Below are 12,464 nucleotides of genomic sequence, written 5' to 3'. Positions count from 1 at the left end.
AGGCCTTTTCTAATTAAGACCTCATTTCTGCTACTCCCTCTCCTTTCTACATCACCCGTGCACTTGGATTTGCACCCTTTATTCACCCTATCCTCAGCCCCACAGCACTTACGTCCATACTCATAATTCATTTATATTAATACCTGTCTCCCCTTCTAGACTGCAAACTCCTTGTGAGCAGGGAACATGTCTACCAACTCTATTATACTGTGCTCTACCAAGCACTTAATACAGAAAGTGCCCTGTAAATTTCATCGATTAATTGATTACTCTCAAGTCAATCTACCTTGTTCTCATTTCTCCTCATCTGGACATGTGCTCTCGCCCTTCCATACCCCTGCTGGGTACCTCCTCCACAACCCCCTGCTCTGCCCAACACCAGAAACCTTCCCCAATTTATTTTTTTATGGTATTTGTTAAGCGCTTACTATGTGCCAGGCACTGTTTAAGCATTGAGGAAGATACAAAGTAAACAGGAGTCCCACATGGGGCTCAGAGTCTTATTTCTCACCTCTCACCCAACTATCTCTGCAGCCTTTCCACATCACCTAAGGACTTGGGTGCTCACCTTCCTCAACCCTTCACCGTCCCCCGGGGCCACAATTATACAACTCTTTATACAGGTATGCTACCTCCTAAGTGTAATTTATTTTAATGTCTGCCTCCTCCACTAGACTGTAAGCTCCTCAAGGGCAGGGATCATGTCTCCTCACTACTGTGATCTCCCAAAAGTTTTCAGTGCTCTAAAAATAGATATGATTGACAGAAGCCAGATGGTCCAGATTATATTTCTTGGGATGGGGATTTGCATTTTTTTAAGGTATTTTGTTAAGCACTTACTAGGTGGCAGTCACTGTCCTAAGCCCTGGGGTAGGTACAAGCTAATCTGGTTGGACCCAATCCATATCCCATGATTAGTATAGTGTTCTGCACACAGTACGTGCTCAACACACAGTAAGCGCTCAATACGTACGTCTGAATGAATGAACATGGAGTTCACACTCAATCCCCATTTTACAGATGAGGTAACAGGCATAAAGAAGTGAAGTGACTTGCCCAATGACACAGAGCAGACAAGTGGCAAAGCTAGGATTAGGACCCGAGTCCTCTGACTTCCAGTCACACACTCTATCCAATAGGCCAAATTGCTTCCCAGCTACTGTTCTTTGGATCACCCCCATCAGTCATTGTTTGGGAGCTCAGAGTCAATTTTTAGCTGTTCCTAGACTTTGAGTTTCAGGCTTCCTCCTGGTGGAGCACGTTAGAATATATGGTGTGTTTTTTTCCACAGTAAACCACAGAAGTGATAAATTTCTTGAAGGTGCTTACACTTTAGGGGGATGATGCATACCAATACTGCCACCCCTGTAGGTTGGGCTCGGTAATAATAATAATAATGACATTAAGTGCTCACTGTACCAGGCACTGTTCAAAGTTTGGGGTACAAACAAGTTAATCAGGTTGGACAATATCCCTGTCCCACATGGGGCTCACAGTCTAAGCAGGAGGGAGATCAAGTATTTAATCCCGATTTTACAGATCAGGAAACTGAGGCTCAGAGCAGTTACGTGACTTGTCCAAGGTCATATAGCAAGCAATTGTCAGAGCTGGGATTAGAACCCAGGTCCTCTGACTCCCAGGCCTGTACTCTTTCCACTAGGTAGGGCTACTTCTCTCAATTGCAAACTGGAGGTAGCAGATGCATAGATGGGGAAACTGGAGATGATAGATGCAGAGATGGGGAAACTACAGATGGTAGGTGGTAAAATGGAGATGGTAGATGGGGAAGCTGAAGATAGTACATGGGGACGCTGGAGATGGTAGGTGCGTAGAGTTAGGTGGGCAAGGCTGTCACCCATATGCCCTCCAACTATTCCTTTTCTACCTGACTCGCTGTTCTCCTCTCGGGGCAGGGGAGGGGTGTGTAGAGGCTGGAGAGGGACATCTGCAGAGGGTGGAGGGATGTGGCCTAGAAAAAACATCATGCTCTCTTCCTCCCTACCTTCAGGGGCTGAAGAGACAGTGCCAGTGCTCAATAAATATTATTCACTGATTAACTGGTTGCCAGAGTTGTGCCAGTTAAGGGTGGGTGGTAACCCAACTCCCTCCCCCATCTCCTCTAATTATCTTATATTCACTCCCAGAGCTTAACGCAGTGCTTGGCACATAGAAAGCACCTCACCGATATTAGACTGATTCCCATTACTGTTACAAACAGGAGGTGGGAAGGGTAGTCTGGGCTGGTTCAGTCGCACGGCGACTGGGGCTACAGATGGGTGGAGATGGCGGCCCTGCTGCAAGGGGTAGACCCCAAAATGGAGGGAATGGAGGGTGGACCCAGTTGGCAGCAGCTGACTGTTCGCTTTGCTCCTCCCGCCTGCCCCCTCTCTAAATCTATCATCGTACTTATTGAGCACCTCCTGGGTGCAGAGCACTCTGCAACGTGCCTGGGAGAGGATAATAATAATGTTGGTATTTGTTAAGCGCTTACTATGTGCCGAGCACTGTTCTAAGCACTGGGGTAGACACAGGTTCATCAGGTTGTCCCACGTGAGGCTCACAGTCTTCATCCCCATTTTACAGATGAGGTAACTGAGGCACAGAGAAGTTAAGTGACTTGCCCACAGTCACCCAGCTAACAAGTGGCAGAGCCAGGATTCGAACCCATGACCTCTGACTCCCAAGCCCGTGCTCTTTCCACTGAGCCACGCTGCTTCCCGATGCCATGCCGTTTCTAATTCCTTGGAATTAGGTAATTGAAGCCCATGCCAGGAGTTGAAATTCATCCTTCTTGCACCTCTGACCGGAACCAACAGTTTAAGTGTTATCAATCAGCCAGTCACTGACATTTACTGAACACCTAAGGATTAGGCACTGTTCTAGATGCCTGGCAGAATTAAACAGTAGCAAGGCACGTACCCCTGCCATTTTAGGTCAGAGATTGTTTCGCTCCTCATCTTTCAAAGGCCCAAGGGCACCTGATGAGACCGTAACAGGGTCAGGTGGTAGACACAGACTCAGCCCACAGTGAGCTTACAATCTAAAGGGGGAGAGATACCCTAATAATCAAACAATGGTATTTACTGAGCACTTACTCTGTGCAGAGCACTCACTATGAGCCTGGAAGAGTCTAATACAACAGAGTGTGTATACAAGTTCTCTGCCCACAATGAGCTTACAGTCTAGATGGGAAAACACATCCTAATTGTCAATCAATGGTATTTATTGAGCGCTTACTGTGTGTAGAGCACTGTACTAAATGCTTGGGAGAGTACAACAGAGTTTGTAGACATATTCCTTGCCCACAAGGAGATTACAGTCTAGAGGGTCAGAGTACTTATTTGTGCAGAGCACTGTACTGTGCTTGGGAGAGGACAACATAGCAGAGTTTGTGCATAGGTTCCCTGTCATCAGCAAGTTTAGAAGGGAGCTTACAGTTGCTCACCCTGCCCCCATCTTCGACTCTTGGCCCTGGTGCCCGGCCCCCACACCACCCCCGCCATGACTATAACTGGCTGAGCAAACCCCAGGGTATTTGTACTAGGTATCCTGCCTTGGGTGGGACAGCCCATGAATTGTGGGGGCCTCGGTGTCCCCTTCCCCTGAGTAGTCTCCAGCAGGTTACGGGTGGGGGGGACTGAGTGAAATGGGGTTCGGCCCCCCACCCACAGAGGAAGTGGAAGGGTCCCTCCCCACTCCCCCCTCCCCAGGTTTGTCCCTCCCCCAACCCGGCCGGCACTGTCTCCACTGCAGCAGCCAGCCATGTTTATTTCCTGGCAGTTTCCTTGCCACTTCTACCCTGGCCACTCTGCTGGGTTTCGGGCTGGAAACATCCAGGATGCAAATGGCAGCAGTGACTGCCCCGTGGTCCAGTACAGGTGGCCTAAGCCCCGCTGGTCTGGAGGGGGTGACCTGTGCACCCTTCTCTCCACTCTCCTTAGTCCTGCCCTTAAGCTCTCTCTATCATCATTATTACTGCTACTGTAGTCATTAAGCGCTTGTTGTAGCTGTATTTGTTCAGCTATACTTTCCCTCCCACTCCCGTCATTTGCATATAATTTATACCCACCCCTATCATTATTAATAATGTTGGTATTTGTTAAGCGCTTACTATGTGCAGAGCACTGTTCTAAGCGCTGGGGTAGACACAGGGGAATCAGGTTGTCCCACGTGGGGCTCACAGTCTTCACCCCCATTTTACAGATGAGGTAACTGAGGCACAGAGAAGTTAAGTGACTTGCCCATTATTACCATTATTATAATTATTATTGGATTTGTTAAGTGATTACTGTGTGTCAAGTGCTGTTCTAAACTCTGGGTAGGTACAAGTTCATCAGGTTGGACACAGTTCTTGCCCCATATGGGGCTCACAGTCTAGGAGGGAGAGCAGGTATTTAATCCTCATTTTACAATTGTGGAAACAGACTCAGAGAACTGAATTGACTTATCCAAGGTCACATAGCAAGCGATTGGCAGACCCAGGATTAGAACCCAGATCCTCTGACTCCCAGGCCTGGGCTCTATCCACTAGGCTATGCTGCTTGCTTTGCTGCGTGACCTCGGGCAAGTCACTTCATTTCTCTGAGTCTCTGTAAAATGGGGATTAAGACTGTAAACGCTTGTGGGACAAGGATTCTGTCCAACACGATTGGCTTGTATTTACCCCAGTGCCTAGTAGAGTGCCTGGCAGATAGTAAACACTTAAATACCATTTAAAAATAAGGGCCACCTATGTGTCTTCAACCTTGCTGAGCCTAACTCTGTTTCCCTGGGAACTGAACACTTTATGTCTGAGTGACTTTTTCTCCAGCCAAACTGTCCCCTCACTTATCCAAACACTGAGAAGTAACATGGTCTACTGGATAGAACATGGGCCTGGGAGTCAGAGGACCTGGGTTCCTACCCTGGCTCCACCACTTGTCTGCTATGTGACCGTGGTCAAATCACCTCACTTCCTTGTACCCCAGTTACCTCATCTGTAAAATAGGGATTAAGTCTGTGAGATCCAGGTGGGACAGGGACTGTGTCCAACTGGATTATCCTCACTCTAACCCAGTGTTTAGTACACTGCCTGGCACATAGCGCTTAAATAACATTTAAAAACAAAGCAAACAAAAATAGCAAAAAGTGGGTACCTCAAAGAGAGCAAGCTTGAATGTAATCTTCATAATACAAAGGCTGCGGTCCTATACATGGGAGAATTTTAGTTTTGTACACCAAAATCCTGAACAGTGCCATTTCTGTGGCCATCTCTTGATTCGTTCATTTATTTTAATTGTATTTCTTCAGTGCTTACTGTGTGCAGAGCACTGAACTAAGCACTTGGGAAAGTACAATATAACAAAAAAGCAATAAACACATTGCCTGCCCACAATGAGCCTACAGCCTAGAGGTTTTGCCCTTCAGAAATATTGCAGAAAGTGCAAGTACTCCTCCAAACAATCACCACCAAAATACTTCCTTTCACTACATGCCACAAAATATCAACAAATAAACAGAAGTATTACTCAACAACAATGGTATTGATGGGCAAATATTCCCAGCCACAGTAAAGCTTCACCTTACTTGAGAGACAGGATCGTGTGTACTGAATGGAGGGTCTAACCTAAAGGAACAGGACCTTTACAGTCTTCAAAAATGACTGCCAGAAGTGACCATCCAGTTACAGTCACGCCAAGGCCCCCCTAAAGCCAGCTGGCTGATGACTCCATCAGTTTGGGGGTGGCTATTATCGGGCCAAATGAATAAACGCTGCCCTTCTTATCAATGATATTCTCTGAGCGCTTACAATATGCAGAGCACTTGGGAGAGTCCTAAACAGTGGAAATAGCCAGTTGCATTCCAGAATGAAAATGTGTGGTCAGGCAATTAAGATTTCCATCTTTAGATCCCACTTTCCCAAAAGAAAAAGGGAGAGAAAGGAGATTTGGCCACCAAACCAATTAAAACCCCACAGCAAGTGCCGTACTTCTGCGTCCGGTTTCAAAGACAGGCCGGGCTGCTTCCAGAAGAGCGCCTCAGCTGAATGGCAAATCTTGCAAGTGCATGAGCTGCCATACACTGGGACCTTTGTTACAACATCAGAGGAACATTCCAGACCTTGCTCACAAGCCACTACTGAGGAAAAGCATCCAGTCCCTTGTCCGGAAGTCACCTTCCTCCCCTCCCACTGTGAGGACGTACTTTCTGATTACGTGATGGTGGCGAATGAAATCTTGCTGGAAAGCTGAGATTTCTGCTCAAGTAGAAAGTATAGCAGGGAGGCTGGGGCAAGTGGGGGAGGGGGTTCTAATCCTGGCTGAAGTAGACACTAGGGGAATCTCCCCTCCTGAGATACATTTTTTTAATGGCATTTACTAAGTGCTTACTAGGTGCCAGGCACTGTACTAAGCGCTAGGGTTATTAATTGGGTTGCACACTAATTGGGTTGCACACCATCCATGTCTCACATGGGGCTCACAGACTTAGTCCCCATTTTCCAGAATGAACAAATGTACTACCCTGATGAGATGAGATCACTAAGGCCCAGACAACCGAAGTGACCTGCCCAAGGTCACTCAACAGATGAGTGGTAGGTGACGGGATGGTGGGTGGTATAAGAGAAGAGAGGTTTATTGGACCTATGCAATTTAAGCATCATCCCCCCGCAGGGCAATACACTAGGCAGGTTTGGATAGGCACGGCCATCAACATTTTCTAAATAATTCACACATGTATCAGTGGCAGCATCTCACCACACTGCCTCCTTTTCTATGAGAGTCTTACAAACAATAATTCTTTGAGCCAAAAAGGCCAGATGTGACACTGAACCCTACATCTCCAGGACTTTTTCCATGATGGAATAGAACTACAACTCTAAGACAGGTGGAGTTTTATCGGAACATTTAACATAACATTAGGTTCCAGAGGTTCTTAGAGAAGCAGCATAGTCTAATGGATAGAGCTTGGGCATGGGAGTCAGAAGGATCTGGGTTCTTTTCCCAGCTCTGCCACTCATCTGCTGTGTGACCTTGGGAAAGTCACTTCACTTCTCTGGGCCTCAGTACCCTCATCTGTAAAAATGGGTATTAAGACTGTGAGCCCCATGTAGGACATGGACTATGTCCAACCTGATTAGCTTGTACCCACTCTAGTGTTTAGAGCAGTGCCTGGCACACTATAAGGTCTTAAATACCATTAAAAGAACAAAACAAAACAAATTTCTCACATGAACTCTGCCAGAACTTTTTGTTCCCCATGGTCCCAACCCGCTCATGTCATCCTGCACTCACCTTAGCACCTAAGAATATAATGACGTACATGTTCCATTCATTTATTCATTTTTCCATATTCTTGTTACTCTCAGTTGTACTTCCAACTCTCTTCCTAGTTTGTTTTTTTTTTAAATGGCATTTGTTAAGTGCTTACTCTGTGATAAGGACTCTTTCAAGTGCAGGGGTACATTTGTTCATTCAGTCCTACTGATTGAGTACTTACTGTGTACAAAGTATTCATTCATTCATTCATTCAATAGTATTTATTGAGCGCTTACTATGTGCAGAGCACTGTACTAAGCGCTTGGGATGAACAAGTCGGCAACAGATAGAGACAGTCCCTTGCCGTTTGACGGGCTTACAGTCTAATCGGGGGAGACGGACAGACAAGAACAATGGCACTAAACAGCGTCAAGGGGAAGAACATCTCATAAAAACAATGGCAACTAAATAGAATCAAGGCGATGTACAATTCATTAACAAAATAAATAGGGTAACGAAAATATATACAGTTGAGCGGACGGGTACAGTGCTGTGGGGATGGGAAGGGAGAGGTGGAGGAGCAGAGGGAAAGGGGAAAATGAGGCTTTAGCTGCGGAGAGGTAAAGGGGGGATGGCAGAGGGATAGAGGGGAAGAGGAGCTCAGTCTGGGAACGCCTCTTGGAGGAGGTGATTTTTAAGTAAGGTTTTGAAGAGGAAAGAGAATCAGTTTGGCGGAGGTGAGGAGGGAGGGCGTTCCAGGACCGCGGGAAGGACGTGACCCAGGGGTCGACGGCGGGATAGGCGAGACCGAGGGACGGCGAGGAGGTGGGCGGCAGAGGAGCGGAGCGTGCGGGGTGGGCGGTAGAAAGAGAGAAGGGAGGAGAGGTAGGAAGGGGCAAGGTGATGGAGAGCCTTGAAGCCTAGAGTGAGGAGTTTTTGTTTGGAGCGGAGGTCGATAGGCAACCACTGGAGTTGTTTAAGAAGGGGAGTGACATGCCCAGATCGTTTCTGCAGGAAGATGAGCCGGGCAGCGGAGTGAAGAATAGACCGGAGCGGGGCGAGAGAGGAGGAAGGGAGGTCAGAGAGAAGGCTGACACAGTAGTCTAGCCGGGATATAACGAGAGCCCGTAATAGTAAGGTAGCCGTTTGGGTGGAGAGGAAAGGGCGGATCTTGGCGATATTGTAGAGGTGAAACCGGCAGGTCTTGGTAACGGATAGGATGTGTGGGGTGAATGAGAGGGACGAGTCAAGGATGACACCGAGATTGCGGGCCTGCGGGACGGGAAGGATGGTCGTGCCATCCACGGTGATAGAGAAGTCTGGGAGCGGACCGGGCTTGGGAGGGAAGATGAGGAGCTCAGTCTTGCTCATGTTGAGTTTTAGGTGGCGGGCCGACATCCAGGTGGAGACGTCCCGGAGGCAGGAGGAGATGCGAGCCTGAAGGGAGGGGGAGAGGACAGGGGCGGAGATGTAGATCTGCGTGTCATCTGCGTAGAGATGGTAGTCAAAGCCGTGAGAGCGGATGAGTTCACCGAGGGAGTGAGTGTAAATGGAGAACAGAAGAGGGCCAAGAACTGACCCTTGAGGAACTCCAACAGTTAAAGGATGGGAGGGGGAGGAGGCTCCAGCGTAGGAGACCGAGAATGATCGGCCAGAGAGGTAAGAGGAGAACCAGGAGAGGACAGAGTCCGTGAAGCCAAGGTGAGATAAGGTATGGAGGAGGAGGGGATGGTCGACAGTGTCAAAGGCAGCAGAGAGGTCAAGGAGGATCAGAATGGAGTAGGAGCCATTGGATTTGGCAAGAAGGAGGTCATGGGTGACCTTAGAGAGAGCAGTCTCGGTAGAGTGGAGGGGACGGAAGCCAGATTGGAGGGGGTCTAGGAGAGAATGGGAGTTAAGGAATTCTAGGCATCGATTGTAGACGACTCGTTCTAAGATTTTGGAAAGGAAGGGTAGTAGGGAGATAGGACGATAACTGGAGGGGGAAGTGGGGTCAAGAGCGGGTTTTTTTAGGATGGGGGAGACGTGGGCGTGTTTGAAGGCAGAGGGGAAGGAGCCCTTGGAGATTGAGTGGTTAAAAATAGAAGTTAAGGAAGGGAGGAGGGCAGGGGCGATGGTTTTAAGAAGGTGAGAGGGAATGGGGTCCGTGGCGCAGGTGGAGGGGGTGGCACTTGCGAGGAGGGAGGAGATCTCCTCTGAGGATACTGCAGGGAAGGATGGGAAAGTAGGGGAGGGGGTTGTTGGGGGGGGGGGAGAGGCGGAGGGGTGACTTTGGGGAGCTCAGACCTGATCGTGTTGATTTTCGTGAGGAAATAGGTGGCCAGATCATTAGGGGTGAAAGATGGGGGAGGGGGAGGAACAGGGGGCCTAAGGAGAGAGTTAAAGGTCCGGAACAATCGGCGGGGGTGACGGGCATGGGTGTCGATGAGGGAGGAGAAGAAGCTTTGCCTGGCGGAGGAGAGGGCAGAGTTAAGGCAGGAAAGGATAAATTTGAAGTGTGTGAGGTCGGCTTGGTGCTTGGACTTTCGCCAGCAGCGCTCAGCAGCTCGAGCATAGGAGCGTAGGAGGCGGACGGAGGAGGTGATCCAGGGCTGTGGGTTAGTGGCGCGAGAGCGGCGGAGGGAAAGGGGGGCGAGAGAGTCGAGATGAGTAGAGAGGGTGGAGTTGAGAGCGGAGACCTGATCGTCGAGAGTGGGAAGAGAGGACAGGGCGGCAAGGTGAGGCGAGATGCTATTGGAAAGACGGATGGGATCGAGAGAGCGGAGGTCTCTGTGGGGCAGTAGCGAAGATTTGCAGGGGGAGGGAGTGTGAGAGATGAGGCAGGTGAGAAGGTTATGGTCCGAGAGAGGGATTTCAGAGTTGGTGAGTGAGGAGATAGTGCAGCGGTAGGAGATGACAAGATCGAGGGTGTGACCGAGTCGGTGAGTGGGCGCGGTATGGTGGAGGAGGAGGTCGGCAGAGTCGAGGAGGGATAGCAGGCGGGCGGCAGAGGAGTCGTCGGGTACATCCGTATGGATGTTGAAGTCTCCAAGGATCAGAGTGGGCAGAGAGAAGGAGAGAAGGAAGGTGAGAAAGGGGTCAAGGTGGTTGAAGAAGTCGGAGGTGGGACCGGAGGGCGGTAGATGACGGCGACAAGTAACTGGAGTGGGTGGTAGAGGCGAATGATATGGGCTTCGAAGGAGGGGAAGGAGAGGGAGGGGGGAGGAGGGATAGTGCGGAAGCGGCATCGGGGCGAGAGGAGGAAGCCGACGCCTCCTCCCTTACCGGTGAGTCTTGGGGAGTGGGAGAAGGAGAGGCCTCCGCTGGAGAGAGCGGCGGCGGAGACCGTGTCTTCGGGAGAGAGCCACGTTTCCGAAAGGGCGAGGAGGAGGAGAGAGCGGGAGAGGAAAAGGTCATGGATGAAAGGTAGCTTGCCTGTAACAGAGCGGGGGTTCCAGAGGCCACACTTGAAAGTAGCTGTGGGTGCAAGGGGAGGAGGGGGGAAGGGCGGGGGGAGGGGAGGGTTTGGATGGGAAGGAGGTGGCGGGGCCCTGGACGAGGAGAGGGGGATGAGGGGTGGCGGTGGGACAAGAGGACTGGGATGGGGCATGGGTGGGGAAGAGAGAAGGGGGGAGGGGGTGAAGAGGGGGTTAGGTGGGGGGAAGAGTAGGGGGAGGGGGAAGAGGGGTAGCGCTGGTAAAGTGGGGTTCTAGGGCGGGAGAGAGGAGGGGGGGAGGAGACAGAGGAGAGAGCGGGAAAGAGCTGAGCGAGAGAGGGGAAGGGGAAGGGGAAGGGGAGGATAGGAAGGGGCGGGAGGGGGGAGGGGGGGAGGAGGGACATGGCGAGGCCAGAGAGGTGGGTGGCAGCACTGACAACAATAAACAGTAATAAACGAAATCGGTCATATAGCAACATGATACAATATGATACAATACAGTGGTGCTAATATAGCAACATGATACAGTATGATACAATATAGTCGTGTTAATAAAAGGGGTGATGACCAGGGTCGGGGGTAGACTCGATTAAGGGGCGGCCTGATCAAATTCAAAATCTGACGACAATAAACAATAAAAAGCGAGATCGCAAATATAGCAACATGCTACAGTAAGGCACACTACAATAGTGTTAATAAGCAGGCGATGACCAGGGTCGGGGGACGAGCCGACCCTACCCGATCAGACTCAAAGTCAAGCGGCCAGCGGCCGAGAGAGTCCCAGAGCTCATGACCAAATAACCCTGTGGCGGCGGGGGGGCCCTGAGGTTGTTGGGGTGGGTGGCGGCCGTAGGCGGCGGCTAAGGTAAGGTAACATGGTGAGAACAAGGACGTCGTCGCCCGGGGCGGGGGCGGGAGGGATGAATCACCTCAAGAGGGAAGAGGGAGTGAGGCCTTCCCAAAATGGCCGCCTCAGGCAGAGTGGGGGCTTCCTAAAATGGCCGCCTCGGGCGGAGTGGGGGAGCGGTTGGGGAGCACAATGTCCCCGGGCCCGAGCAGGGGGACACAATGTCCCCCGAGGACACAATGTCCTTGGGGCCGAGAAGGGGAGCACAATGTCCCCAGGATCGAGAAGGGGAGCGCAATGTTCCCGGGCCCGAGCGGCGGGGGGCGGGTGGACTGGAAGCTGGTGGCTGGGGGTCTGTGGGGGCGAAGATCCGTACTAAGGGCTTGAGAGTATAATACAACAATAAATAAAAAGATTCTCTGCCCACATTGAGCAAGTCAGGGTGACGTAGAAGGGAGTAGAAGAACAGGAAATGAGGGCCTCATCAGGGAAGGCCTCTTTCAGGAGCTGAGCCTCCAATAAGGCTTTGAATAAATCATAAATCAATGATGAATCACTCAACAATCAATCGATCAAACACTAATATTCGTTGCAAGGGCAACACAGAAGGGAGAGGGAATAGGAGAAATGAGGGCCTCTTGGAGGGGATCTGATTTACCTTAGTCCATCTTTGAAGGGATGTCCCGCTGGAACTTTTTATTTTTTTTAAAAGGTATTTGTTAAGCACTTACTATGTGCCAGTTACTGTACTAAGGAACAGGGTAGATACAAAATAATCAGGTTGGACGCAGTCCATATCTCATATAGGGCTCACAGTATTAACCCCCATTGTACAGATGAGGTAAACTGAGGCCTGGAGATGTGAGGTGACTTTCCCAAGGTCACACAGCAGATAAGTGGCAGACTCAGGATGAGAATCAGGTTCAGATTGAGGCAAATCCTGCTTATTCTCTATGAGGTTCTCTGT

General features: G+C 50.1%; 1 protein-coding gene across 5 annotated transcripts in view; it reads right to left on the bottom strand.

The window, feature by feature from the left end:
- The window catches only part of SNTB1 (syntrophin beta 1), an 86,667-nt gene that overhangs the window by 38,289 nt on the left and 35,914 nt on the right, over positions 1 to 12,464 (bottom strand). The gene's annotated exons all lie outside the window — the stretch shown is intronic.

Source organism: Ornithorhynchus anatinus, chromosome 4, assembly GCF_004115215.2.
Source record: "Ornithorhynchus anatinus isolate Pmale09 chromosome 4, mOrnAna1.pri.v4, whole genome shotgun sequence".
In the NCBI taxonomy this organism is placed as follows: Eukaryota; Metazoa; Chordata; class Mammalia; order Monotremata; family Ornithorhynchidae; genus Ornithorhynchus; species Ornithorhynchus anatinus.
Note: the sequence above shows the minus strand (reverse complement) of the source record. Positions and strands in the feature narration are given on the sequence as shown.